This window comes from Topomyia yanbarensis, chromosome 3 (genome assembly GCF_030247195.1).
Source record: "Topomyia yanbarensis strain Yona2022 chromosome 3, ASM3024719v1, whole genome shotgun sequence".
NCBI classification, from domain to species: Eukaryota; Metazoa; Arthropoda; class Insecta; order Diptera; family Culicidae; genus Topomyia; species Topomyia yanbarensis.
The window spans coordinates 354,423,986-354,438,731 of record NC_080672.1 but is presented as its reverse complement, the minus strand read 5'-3'; the positions used below and the strand labels follow the sequence as shown (position 1 = coordinate 354,438,731).

The 14,746-nt window shown below is 38.6% G+C and overlaps 1 protein-coding gene across 8 annotated transcripts in view; it reads left to right on the top strand.

Annotated features, from left to right (window-relative positions):
- Nucleotides 1-14,746, top strand: part of LOC131693365 (monocarboxylate transporter 14-like) — a 93,870-nt gene that overhangs the window by 36,484 nt on the left and 42,640 nt on the right. Inside the window, exons 1-2 of one of the 8 annotated variants that reach the window (XM_058981118.1) lie at nt 3,998-4,251; nt 5,913-6,010. The exons of 1 other annotated variant lie outside the window; for it this stretch is intronic. The gene's annotated coding sequence lies outside the window, so the exon portion shown is untranslated. 6 more of the 8 variants (XM_058981122.1, XM_058981115.1, XM_058981121.1 and 3 more) reach the window with 6 other exon arrangements.

The window sequence follows — 14,746 nt, the reverse complement described above, 5'->3', positions numbered from 1 at the left end:
TTCTTGCGACATGGTATAGTGGATATCTTGTTAAATATTAGCTGATCATTGTACAGCCACCTACGATTTGTGCAATCGTATATGCTATGCTATGCTATTATTATAATAATAATTTTCGATTTGTTCATAATATTGATTTTATTCATTTTTTTTCCATTATGTTCATCATTATACCTGACACTTTTCATTGATTGACATCAACACTGCATGATATTTTGATTATATTAGTAACGAGCAGCATGAGCATTATATTAATTATGTCCACTAAATGTTTTGTTTATTATACACATAACAATACATTTTATGTATTTTTATCTATCATCATACATATGGGTCATTCCACGCGAAGTGATCAAAAAAGATGCAAACTTGAATTCGACCTTCACGGATTTGAACTAAATATGGAGAAATTGTTCATCTAGGGCCAATATATAAAAAACCCAAATTTTTATGTCAATTGAACCACCCCTCAGGCCATGGGAGCGCCCCCCGTTTTGACAATTTGCCAAAACCCTTGATTTTCTTTTGATTATATCTCTGGTTCTATTTACTATAGAATCCATCCGAAAAATGGTTTTTGAAGAAAATTGTTCAAGGAGTCCCATGGCCCGAGGGGTGATTCAATTGACACAAAATTTGGGTTTTTATATATTGGCCCTAGATAAAAAAATTCTTCCAAATTTAGTTCAAATCCGTGAAGGTCGATTACACGTGCCTTGATCACTGTGCGTGGAATGACCAATACATAGAATAGGAATTGAGAGGGACCATCAAGCCATCTGATTGAAACGATTTGGACAGGAAGAGTGTAGCAAACATTACGTGAACATTGCGCGGGATTTTCTCCCCACCTATAGAGGCTACTTTTTATAACAATGGCTTGCATTGTGATTGGCTTATATGGTCTTGTTATTGGAAGCAAAATCTTCCGTAGTACACGTAAGCGAAGTCATTTTCCGACCACACAATTCCTTTTGGCCCTTCTTACAGTAGCATGCTGAGTATGGTCAGAGAGTAATGCTTGAACACATCATGCTTGTCGTGTAATGATTGCTCAGTGCTATGGAGAGTGTTCCAGTTTCAAAGGTGGTAGTACCACCGCCACCACTACATCTACTAACCACTCACTTTCAAATGACACCCATACTTAGTATGGTTTTCACTGTTTTGTAGTAACAGGAAACCACCATATTGGTTTTCGAAAATAGCGTCAAAAATCACTTTATGACTACCCCTTTCATGATACCCATATTGATGATAGTTTTCGCTGTTTTGCAGTAACAGGAAACCGCAAACTTGGTTTTCAAAACTGCATAAATAATCAACTTCGGACTATTTCTCACTAATCCCTTTTAAATGACATCTATATTAATGGTAGTTTTCACTGTTTTTTGGAAACCGGAAGCCGCCAACTTTGTTTTCAAAATGGCGTCAATCATCAATTTCCGTCTCCTGCTGACCATCCCCTTCTAATGACACCCATATTGATAACGGTTTTCACTGTTTCTTTGGAACAAGAACCCGCCATTTTGGTTTTCGAATTGGTATCGAAAAACCCAATTTCTGGCTTTTGCTGACCACTAGCGCTTTACAATGACACCATTATTGATGGTTGTTTGCATTGCTTTGTGATAACCGGAAGCCGCCATCTTGGTTTTGAAAACGGCGTCAAAAATCAATTTCTGGCTTCTATTGACCACTCCCTTTCGAATGACACCCATATTGAGGATACTTTTCACTGTTTTGTGGTAACCGGAAACCGCCATCTTTGTTTTCAAAATGGCGTCAATTATCAATTTCCGGCTTTTGCTGACCATCCTCTTTCAAATAACACCCATATTGATGGTGGTTTTCTCGGTTTTGTGATAACCGGAAGCCGCCATCTTGGTTTTCAAAATGGCGTCAAATGTCAATCCGTCCGGAGCCGGTCCCGAAATGGCCATAGCTTGAGGGAACTGTAGAATCGTATGATTGGAAGAACTTCGCATTTCGTATAATGCTATGAACCCAAATCGCTGGAATAATAGAAAAATATATACATTTTCTTGGGTTCTCTCGGAACAGTTCTCCGGTGGCCAAGATTGGTCCAATTTAAGTCTATTGTGAAGGATCAATGGGAAATAGTCATATGTAGCACATTTCAAAACACAATTACTTAAATTTATGGGATGTTTCTTCAATACTCGTCCGTCACCCCACTGGGATGCCGGATATACCCCACGGGAATTCGTATTAATTCCGGAACCGGTCTACGGATTTGAACGCTACTCGGATGATACTATGGATGGGTACTATGACGTCTATCCATGTGTGATACCGGGTATTATGAGAATCCCGAACGCTGTGTCACAAGGGCGATCTTGGATCCTATGACGCAGACAGTGCCTCGCCATGTCTCAGACACCATGACGTTTCTCCTTCATCAGGGACGTTATGACTCGGCACCTGTCATAGTAGCAGCTGTACGAAACCTAAGATATTTTGTCACAATTGTCAACACTTCGATTTCCGCGTTGACACGCTATCGGACCAATACAGAACAACACATTTCTTAAACGTTTCGTAGCGCTTGCTCTTCAATTATTATTAATCAGCTACATTCAACACGATAGCGTTCCGCATCAACAGTATCCAATTAGAGAACAACTGGCGCAGACCGCGAGCTATTCGAGAGCATTATATTGTGGCGGCACGCTGCCAACGAGCGATATTGTGGACATTTTATGAATTGAATTGTGTGCAGCCACTGTCCAATTTCAATTGCGGAGCAATTATGGTTAACTGGTAGAAATGGGAATCGCTTCGGTTCTGGCTAGATTGAACCGCTTGTCCCCCTAGTTCAAACAAATATATTTAGTCGTGTGTTGTTCTTCTACTAAGATATGAGGTGTTTATGAATTGACGGTGATTTGTAGGATTGTTACGGTATATTGTGTCATTTATCGGCGAAGGTTTTCTCAGGAAACCGCAAGAAACTTTCCCCGTTGAGATTTTCCCAAAACATGTTGACCGTGGGTCGTTCGGAAATTGATCCAAATGATCAAAATTTACTTGTGAGAGTTGTGAATTGATTATACTTTTGTTTAATAGAAAGTTTAAAAAAGTCGTTACTATTATCATTAATCGATAATTTATATAGGACACTTAATTTTTAATTTTCGATAAACGCAAAAACTTCTCGGAATGACAAAGCTGATGCCCTGAGTTGGAGCTCTTTCCATTTGTCGTAGGCCCAGAATACGACACCTATCGAATTAACTGCAATCAACCAGTTTACACCGGCTGCTTCAGGGGTCTATCCCACATCAGCGAGCGATATCACACCTTTGTTTTAAAATAAATGGCAAGTCGGCGGAAATGGCAAACGATAACACGAGACGTGTTGACTTTGATAAGTGCAGCCTTTTTTATGAGGTCGATATAAAAATTTATGAATTTTGCACCTCTGCATCGTATTGTTTACACTCTCACCAATACAGACTCGTTGGAACTGAATTATCATTTTATTTTGGTTGATCATTACGCAGACCATGTGACGCTTGTCTAGACGAGACACTCTGACTATACGGTGTTTGCAAATTGATAACCGCATCTCAGCGCGATGTGTAACAGTATGCAATAAATATGCTTTGAGCACAGACAAACGGATGTATCTATTAGAATTGAAGCTCTAACTTTCCGTCATTCATTTCTATATGTTTACTGGAGCGCTATTTAGTGTGATATCTATTCACCACCATCGTCCCACCAGATTTCATATACAGTTACTTTGATCCCGATTGACAGATCTTTTGTATACATACATCGCTTCCTACGTTATGCTTTTATCAATCAATGTGGGAAGCGTTCTCGTATACTACCAAATTTGAGTTCTATGTGTGCGATAGGGAGAAATAGTGTTGTGTCTGTTTGTCAGTGAGTTTACTCTCGTCTGTCTGAGACTGGGTGAAAAATCTTCGTTAAAACAGTTGCAAAACTCAATATAAACCTTTGAGAGTCAGTCATAATTTGGCCGCGATAGAAGGTTCTTCTGAATGAGAAGTGATCTTGGCTTTCGAAGTGGCACACTTTGTTTTGCAAAATTGTTTAACTAGTGAATATTGAAGCAAGAAATGGGTGAACAATGACTGATCAGCGTTATTATTTGAACTGACTTTAGATTGATTGTGTGCAATCGGAATATGAAATCAAGATGTAGTTCGGAGTTTCGAGGAAATAGAAGGCAGTTACTGCCTTAGTAACTGTCGTACGGTACATGCTGCCAAGTTACTAATGTGTAGATCTACTTAGTTGACAAAATGTGAATCGGATTCTGTTCGTTCTTGGAAAGTAGGGTTCAAGCGAGTGAGAGTGAATAAAGAATGCGTTGCATGTTTGCTTCATGAATCCCAGTTTACATGGTTTATTGTTGTTGGTTGTTTACAATATAGGGCAGATGAATCCACTGGGTAGAAACCCCCTGTTTTCGTGAGAGGTATCCACAAGTGGTTGTTGAAAAATGGTGCATGACCCACGGAAGCTAAAGCCATTGATAAACAACAACAGACATCGGATATGAAAATACTTATCTTGAATTTGTTTTTTGAATACAAAATTGATGTGATCGTGAGAAGGATGTTTTTCTTCTGTGAATTGCTATTACTAAATTATCATAACATCTTAACGACTGAAACCCGGGGTTTCACAAATGCCTTGATTGATAATTATTAAAACTGCTAGAACTTCAATGAAGTATTGTTACAACAGAGGCTATACCTTTGAAAGTCCTCTTGATATCTGACGATTTGTTCTATAACCATGAGCAGGATATTCTCAGGCTTCTGATTATAAACAAGTGCTTAAGAAATGTTCGTCTGATAGATCAATTTAAAAATCCGCCATATTCCCAGTAGTCTGCGGATTCTAGTAATGCAATACAAGAAGATTTGTTTTCACGAGGCGGGAAATTAGTTCGACGATTTTCGGCAACCACTCACGGTATCTTGAAGAACATGCAATATTTTGACTGAAATTCCTAAAAAATTGATTATTTTGATGTTCCGTTACTGGAACAAACGGAAATAACAAAAATTGGTTAGTATTGGTTATTACCAGCCCAGAGCCCAGTTCTAGTCTGGATGCCGTGAGAATTTTAGCCAAATGCCGCGGCGACCGGCGAAAGTGTACCGCGCAAAACAACCGAAGGCTTATCGCAATCGCCATTCCACAACAGTTTACGGCATTGCGCTTACAAGGCCAACCGCCATTTGAGGCTCGATTTGAGGTGCATTATAAACGAACAAACCCGGACACAATAACATGTGTGTAACTGAACGGTTTGCAGGCTGAAACTGTTACCGTTATCAATGAGCCCGGCTTGTACTATACGTACGTGCTATTTTTACTGCTGGCTGATTAGCGGATACTATCTTCTAGACGGATTATAAAAAGGCCCAATTTTAGGATCCGCACAGATTGCCCGCCATTTTCCGATGTCTGTGCTTAATCGACTGATAAAAACGAGCCTTTCACACCTTTACTGCCGCAGTTCATCCGGGATCGTTGTCGACTTATTAGCAGAGCTGATATATTGTTTTTTTTTTTCTGATGTGTTTGAAAAAGTGATTTTTTGTAGTGTTCAAGATTGTGTTTAAACGGAATTCCCTAGGAATGTGTGGCTAATAATGTTTCTCCCAGTGGCATTTTGGATCTGCGTGGTTGATCTGCGAATTTACCGGCGTACAGAGTTCGAAAACTCGATAATTGAATCTGACTATATTACAGATGAAATAATCGAATTTGTTGAGACTAAAGCTGTCAATGGTGAATGGAAAAAGTGACGTAGTACATAATTATGGTAAACTGTAGTCGGATAGAAAGTTTATTCCTTATAAGTAGCATGCAATAACAGATACATTTTTATACGATATTAGTTGCGAGATTGATGTAAAACACTGTCCAGACAGAGCCCAAGGTCGAGTATCACCAGTGGAAGTTGATGAAAGAGAAAAAAGATGCGCGCCAATGTCCAGTTAAGTTTAAAATCTTTAGGCAGAGTAAATCACTCATTTTTCATCCTTTCCCAGCACCATTTCACTACACCGTCTTCATCACATAGGGTTTGAAATAATCGATGAGCTTGTTTCACGCTTACTGCCGCAACAACGTTGTTTGAAACTGCTGTTAATATCCTAAGAGGGATACTCCGCCACTCCGTTTATTCCTTAGCCGCCCATTCCGGTTCAGAAGTTGTTTCTAGCCGCTCCTAACATGAAGATCGTACCTGACATGGGTAATAGATACATATCGAGTTGCCGCCTGTCATTTCAGCATACGGTCAGAGACCTCACCATGGTTATTTAAACGGTTTTCGCTAAGTTTAGTCGTACCTTGAGCAGCACCACGAGGATTTCAAGTTATTTGTTTATCTAGCGAACCTCAGGATCGTTCACCTTAGGTTGAACAAACTTCACCGTTTTTTTGCTTTTTATCATCTTTGAGTGGATCATTCTATTGTTTGACGCTGGCATCGTAAGCTATTCGTTACATGTTCGATCCCCGACCAGAAAGGATTCTCATTGACAGTAGAATCTGCTTCAATATCTGCTGGAATAGAAGGCGGACATTGTGCAAAAGGGTTGTAGAGCCACGGCTTGCTTTTTACTGTTCTGTTTACCTTACTGAACAGTACAGTGCCTGAAGATCATGCACAAACACTTATTTAACCTGTTAAGCGGCAGATTGAATACAGTATACACCTAAAATTACGACGCATTTTTTAAACATTTTTATGCGCCATACTGTATTGTTTTCTCAATTCAGCTTTACAATCTTCATTGCACAATCGAATGATTCGCGCGATGAACCGGTAGATTGATTTTTCGGGAGTTGGAACGAACCTCCGTTAACTGGTTGTGATGAGAAAGAGGCAAACAAATGCGCAACAACGCGTCGCTGATATCAGCGAACCACCAACGGCTCCAGTTGTTATTGAAGCCAAGGCCAGCGAAGGTGAAAGCGTTGTGGAATGGAATCACGGTTCCGGAGATAACAGGTCCCTTGATAAAACCTTATTTGTGCGGTTCTGTTATGATTTTGTCGACTTTTTCGGCTTCGGAAACCTGTGGATATTGGTTTTATGAAAATTCAATTGAGCGACCTAAAATGAAAGTCGCACGAACAGAACATGCCTAATAAAACCCGCTTTAACTTTATTAGAATGTAAATGTTGGATATAAACTTCCAACCTAACAATCACACTCAGATTCTTTAGCATTAAAGTCGTTTCGAAGGCTCTCACTCGAAAGAGTCGGCAATGGTGAACCCCCGGTATAAAAATCGATTAAAAATATATAATTCGTTGGAAAGAAAATCCGCCTAGATTCGAGATAAAAAAACGGTTGAAGTAAACTATTTAGTATGAACCGGATATAATTTTTTTTAGGATATATTTTTCAATTTTTATATTGATGGTTTTTTTCAAACGACTGTTACATCGGAGATTTTGACGGGTGAGGTTTATATTCGATTTTTACGTTCTAACACAGTGATTCTCAACCTGGAGCCCGCGGACTCCTAGGGGGACGTGAAGTCGTTGCTGGGGATCCGTGAAGAAAAATTTATTTTCCGAGCGCATCTTGAAATTTCAAGTCTTGTTTCCTAACAATCTGAAAATAACATATTGATAGCTTATCTTAGCTTAGCTTAGTTGACCGCTCGTGAGTTTTCCGCGATTTATCAAAGCCTGTTGAAATTGCATATTCAATCAATTGTATGGTACTCGGGAGTAGTTGGGGAGCGTGGGGATAGATGAACCACTTTTTTGTTAATTGTTATATGTATTAGACCTTTTGCGATAAACTATTCTATATGCATGAATATGAAAGAACAACCATTGCCTTACTATATGCAATATCATTTGTGAACGCAAGTAACGTGTTATCAAAATTATATGCATTTTTGTTAAGTATGTCAAATGATTCAAGTATCCCCTCAGGTGGGTACTCCATGGGGATAGTTAAACCATTACCCAGACTATCATAAAAACACGTAGACCCATACGAAAAAAGTTCGTTCATTCTGTCTTTGTTAAAAAAAATTCATTTGTATGTTTGTAGTATAAAATCCATATCACAAACTATTTGTTTTTGTGTTTAGTATTTTTGTGTTCTTTCCTTTCTCCCATCGTGTTTTTCTTTGATCAATTTCATTTATGGCGAGTCGGTAGTAGTGCTACTTCTCCCTCGTCTTCTTTCCTAATTTCTAGACTCACGTGGTTGAGTCTTTGGAAATCCGTGCAAGTTTCTGGTGATTAACCTGGTAGAAACCTATACTTTCTGCCTGCCAATGGAGCATTATAGGTATATTCAGTGAAATCTCAGACTGATTTGATTCGTAGCCTCTAAAAGGAGTTTCTACACTGCTCAATCCTAATCTTATTTATAAACAATGAAAAATATAAGCAGTCAATTCTGTTTCTAGTTGTCCAAAATCAACTTCCAATTATGTGTCTCGTCCTTTTTAAGTTTCTGGCGTAACGACTTAAAGTAGGGTACGAGATATTGCGTATTTTACCTGCTCGACGTACTCTATGTCTCTTCTCAAGATTGTAAATTGGCGCAGACTACATAGTTACATTCATAAGCAACTCTGTTTGCGTTTAGCGTATATAGTTGCACATTATTTTGACAACCCTTAACAAGAAATTACTAAAAATCCAAACCTAAAAATGGTTCATGTATCCCCACATGCCAAAGGCAAATTTAAATTAATGTTAAGCTAGCAGGAAACATTCAGTTTTGCAAATTTCTTCATATAAATAATATATTTTGCACCTACTTCCAATAACAAAAAGTTTTATGATGTTTAGTCTCACATAAGGGACACCACAAACTTTTTCCAACAGTACACGAGGTCTTAATTGAGGCAACTTTTAATCTACAATAACTTTGATTATCTGTAAAAATGACAACAAAAAAACTTGACGCTATCGCAAATGCGTGTGAGGTTAGCTTACCGACAGAGCTACCAACACGCAAAAGGTTTGCACTAAAATTGATAGAATGTGACGTAATATCCTTAGTGATTCACCTATCCCCGTGGTTCATGTATCCGCACTCTCCCCTACATCATACTCAACGTGCTACCTAAAGGGACTAAGATTATAGTATGATTTAGAATGGGAAGGAATGTTTGTTCAACACTTGTGACTATTATGACCGAGGAATTCTCTGCATCATCCACAAGTGTCGCAGGATAGGATTGGTGTTAGTAGGTAGGAAAATGAATCAAGATATATTTTGGTAGATGTTGGGAGTTAGCTAAGTACTCACGCGCTTTGTCTTTTCATTTTAGATCAAAGTTTTCAGGTGCGCGACCTCCAGAAGGAATTTGAATGCCGTTCGAATAGGAATTTTAATAATTTTAGACAAAACCCAGAATAAGACGCAGGCAACAATGAGAGATTTTTTTGGGGTCCTCCTCTTCTGCTCATTAATCGGTCCTTTCAACATTTAGTACTCCACTCTTTGCATAATATTCCTGTAGAAGCCATCGACTTTTGATGTGTACTGGAAAATTAGTGCAATGTGTTATACCCATAATCGCAAATCAGTCCCATAAAGATAGGAAATCCCATAGAAAACGGAACAAATATGCGATCTTAGGCAGTAGTCATGTCGTAATAATCGAACGAGAAAGTAAACAAAGAGAAGCTCTCAATGCCACTCACGTCCAATTCCAAATTTTGTCCAGAATTATTGCTCCGCGGGGCATTACATAAAAGGATAAAGCTGCGTGGCATATAAAAGAGGTATCTATTCATCTATAGACAATATAATCTTAGATATGTACGAAAGTCGCTCCCGATCAATTTCAGAGAATTTGAAACGAGCAATTTAAACTCCAAATAGCCGGCCATCGGGAGTATTGCTTCTTATCAACACTTTAGTGATCATTTTCAAAGTTTGCAGTACCAAACAAACGTACAAAAAGTATGAAAGATATCCCAAAACAATGTGAAGAAATTCACTGTGAAATGTAAATGACAAGTTGGCATCTCAACTCTCCCTGTCAGACACGTTTCCATAATTGGGTTAAAAGCCAAATTGCATACGACATGCTTCTTATGTGTAATAAATATAATACACACAACGACAAGGGCTCTTGATCTATCGATGGCACAGAAGAAGAATGGGTGGGAGAAGAACAATACTGGCAAAGACCGACTACCATATAAGCGGTTCAAACTCGAAAGAGCGACGCAGAGTATTGCAGTGGATGATTTTGCAGACCAGGAGTGCGATTTTCGAAGTTTTAGCTTCCAATGGCCTTACATTTTCTGACAGAGTGAAGTACTGGGATGTTGAAATGTTTACCACTGTGGTTGTGTTTTACACAATCGGGAATAGCGAGTCAGAAAAGGTGACTATTTGTCAGAGATTCACTCAATACAGAATGGATAAAGGCTATGATGCAAAATCTTAAGGGCCAGGTCCAGGTTGTCTTTTGTTCAGAGCAATACCTTGACTTAGGAGCTCCTAGCATGTTATTAATTGCCTCTTACGACATGAGAGCATGTATCCAGTGGTTCTAGTCTTGGCTGAAATAGCGCAAAAAAAATTAGACCGCCGGACACCACACGGCTTAATCTGAAAATAACATATTGATAGCATACAAAATCGATGTTTATCCGTTGAGGTTCGCGGCAATCCAGGGTGATTTTTAAAGGGTCCATGGTACGAAAAAGGTTGAGAACCGCTATTCTAACATATTTAAAGTGGCTTTTACGAAACATGATCTGTTTTCATGACTTTTTTTCAGTCGCTCAATTACCAAGGAACTGAAATATATCAAATATTTTAGAGCCGTGGAATTGAGTTTTTCGACGACTTAACTCTTTTAATTTTCAAACCTTCTTTTGCTTAGTCTTAAATTTGCCGGAAATAGCCAAGAAAATTGATTCAGTTAACTTTTTGCCGTCTATCGAAGTTGGATGTTAGCGTGGTTGAGCACCCGCTACATGCAATGTAACGTGCATATCAGTGGGGGAAGTCTGATATTATTGTAACAGGGGTTACTGAATGTTGTCTACAACACTGTAAACGCTTTTTCGCAAAAGCAATAAAGCTTGATACTAAAGGTGCTTTTCATAACGTGTCTTTCGAATCCAATTTGGAAGCAGGGTGAGGTCATGGAGTACATGCGCATATTACGAACTAACCACCCACAATGCTTAGCAACCGAGATCTGTGCCCATCGTTAAGACAAGTAGAGATAAGTAAATTGCTGGTCTGCGGATGTCCTCAAGGTGGTGTGCTGTCACCACCTCTATGGAAAGTTGTCGTCGTTAGCTTTTTGAGGAAACTTAATGAGCTTGTGTTTTCTACATATCGCCGCTGTTGTGCTATCTTATGACAAAACACACATTTTGCACATTTCGAGAAAAACGATTTTTAAAGTTTGATATTGAATATCTTAAAACTTATAAATGGTATAAACAATTCAAAGAAGACAATTGATGCTTCTATCTATTCTGTATTAATTTCCCAAATATTACGAGGATCAGTTGACTATGTTGCGAGTTTTTACTATAAATGTAAACAAAAGTCGCACTCAGACGTGTCATAGGTGTGTATTGATGACAAAATTTGTATATATAATCGTGTATGAAAAATTTTCCATAGAAAAAAAATCATCAATTATTAACTTTTATTCATATCAGAGGGGTATATTCGGCTTTTCAGCCAATAAATAATATCGAACACTACTTTTTTATAATGTCCAGACGTTTCGACCGTTGGTTTCGGCCTTCTTCAGTGGAAATTATAGGTAGCGTTTTTGTTCTTCGCTTCATACAAGCGGTCTATCGTCGGAAATATTTGCTTCCAATGTTTTAGCGCTGAGGGTATATTGCGCATTTGCTTCATTAATTTGTGGCTAATCAGAAAAAACAACGGAAATTTTTGGAGCACTGTTAACTTTTGGGCACAATGGAAAACTCAATAAGCGCTAAAACATCGGAAGCAAATATTTGCGACGATAGACCGCTTGTATGAAGCGAAGAACAAAAACGCTACCTATAATTTCCACTGAAGAAGGCCGAAACCAACGGTCGAAACGTCTGGACATTATAAAAAAGTAGTGTTCGATATTATTTATTGACTGAAAAGCCGAATATAGCCCTCTGTACCAACGACAGTCGTAACATCACCTATTACTTTATTCATATCTTTGGCTTCAGTTGGTCTATAAAAAATCGGTTAGATGCATTTTGAAGGAAATGAGTCAGGGAATCTAGAAAAAATAGTTATTTTTGGTTACAGTGTTGCCAAATATGCTATATTTCCAGTTTAAAACTTAAATTGCATTTTTCTCAAAGTTCGTGCATTTTTGTTTTGAAAATGATTATGCCATTGCGTTTCTCAGATAGTTTTACATATAGAAACATCTTATACATCAAGATAATTTGAGCCAATCCCCAGACACAGTCATTTGAACCAAAAAAATAGAATATTCTCAGCGCGTTTCTCGCTATATCTCAGTAACCAAGCAGAATGTCAAAATTCTGTAAACGCCACTTTGTAGAGATTTTTTAGTTAAGTAATGTGGTATATCTAACTCAGTTTACCCCAAAATGGCGTTTGTCATAAGATAGCACAACAGCGACGATATGGTTTCGCCTATGATCCTATAATAATCATCGGTCACACTTTTTGATTTGATGCAGCAAGCCCTATGTGTTATTGAGCAATGGTGTTTACATGTTGGACAGTTAATCCAATACATCAATGGTGCTTTTCACGCAATGAAAGATTACAACCGGAGCTCGTCCATTGCAGTTCTTTGACTCCGAAATTATTGTTGCAGATCAAGTTAAGTTCGTTGGGGTAATTGACTCAATACTAAATTGGTCTGCTCACATCGATTCCAGAATCAAGAGAGCTTGCAAGGCCTTTGACCATTGTAGCCGGGCTTCCGGCAAATCTTGGAAACTCAAACCCAAGTACGAGCATGGGGTGCATTGTGTGGTGGTAGACGGGAGAAGTCACGACAATCCAATCAAAGTTTAATTATCTTCAGAGGATGGTCTTGATGGCGATGACTGTGTGTAAATTTATACACCCTGATCATCTCAAACTATCTCATTGTGCGGTCTGTAGAGGATTGCAGCGAACTTCAGCGACACTTAGATGCTTAGCATGTCCAAGTGTCTACAATATCTTATGCCAGCAGAAAATATCCAATACTCTTGATGTACTCCTAAACATACAACTACCATCCAGAAATCATCACTCTCATGTTATAGCACAGTCAAAAATAAAAACTCGGTGAATGTGCGAATCGCCAAATAGTTTACTGATCCATACTGTTTGCGGGTGCTGTTTTTTCACTTGTTCGGTCTATCTTGAAAGCCGCCGCTTCCATTTGGTGGCCTTATACTAGCATTTGGACTCGCTGAGTGAAAGCAGTGCAAGCAAGATTTCTGCGTAGTCTATCTTCTCATCTCACACAAAGCAGAAACAAAAACATCGCTGCTCTGTATACACCAGTGAAGCAAGAAAGCGATTCGTTCGTTACCCAGTACGCAAAGAGTTTTTCACCAGCAAAATGTGTTAGCCAAATGAAATGAAAGTGCCCGTACTACAAGATAACACATTTTGAATTAGTCGGTGTTAAGTCAGAGCGGACTAAGTGACAAAATATTGATTTCGAGAAAAACGAGTTTAAAGTTTGAATCGCAGCGTCCTTTACGTTATGATTGGAAATTAGTTTTTGCCATAACTCTTGTTTATTGTTACATATTTCAAATCTGGCAGAAGTCGGATGTAGCTGACGAAATTCTTTATCCAGTGCTATCGTTATCTCATTTTTTGATGTTTTGCGACTTATACCATGTTCACACTACGAGTTAAAACGTGTTTTAACGCTATCTTGATGACATTTTTCTTGTTGTTAATTATTATAACGTGTTTTATCTCTGTAGTGTGAACGTAGTATTAGTCCGGTCTGACTTAACACCAACCAATTGATTTTAAGAAAACTCGTGGTCAGGAGGTGGAGCAACTAGTAAAAGTTGCAATGGAACTTAGTCCAGCGGAAGTGACCTACATTCAGCTACACCACGTTATCCACTGTGTTTTGATTATGTATAGAAGGTTAGCCTAGGCATAAAACTCCATTGTGAAGAATAACATTGAACACGATATTGTATATAATAACATCATATCAGAACCAAGATCTCCAAATATATGATCAATGATATGGTACATGTTCGTATGCATGACCTGGTACCGCACAATAAGACAGATTATATCAAACGAATTATTTATATCGCCATACGAATAACGTTCTGGTGTACGTTATCCGTATGGCGATATAATTGTATCGTCTATGACTTTCAATGCGAACACAGCTTCCACATCACGATCAATATGTGCACTTTTTTCGGAAAAATTCGCGAATGTGTTCACAGACGAGGCATTAACTATTGAGCAAATCGAACTTTGCTAGCTCCACTTGTGGGCCAAACTCCGAGTGCTATCGATGTCAATGCAACGATGATGAGCTTCCTCTCGACTTAACTCGTCTTTCAATCCGGGACCCGACGGGTTTCCCTCTGCTATTCTGAAAAGGCACATCGAAGTTTTGGTTACTCAGCTTCTTCACATCTTTCGAGCATCTGTTGATAAAGGTATTTTTCCATCCATCTTGCTGGAAAACAGCGAACATGTCCCATTCAATAAAAAGGGCAATAAGCGAGACGTCA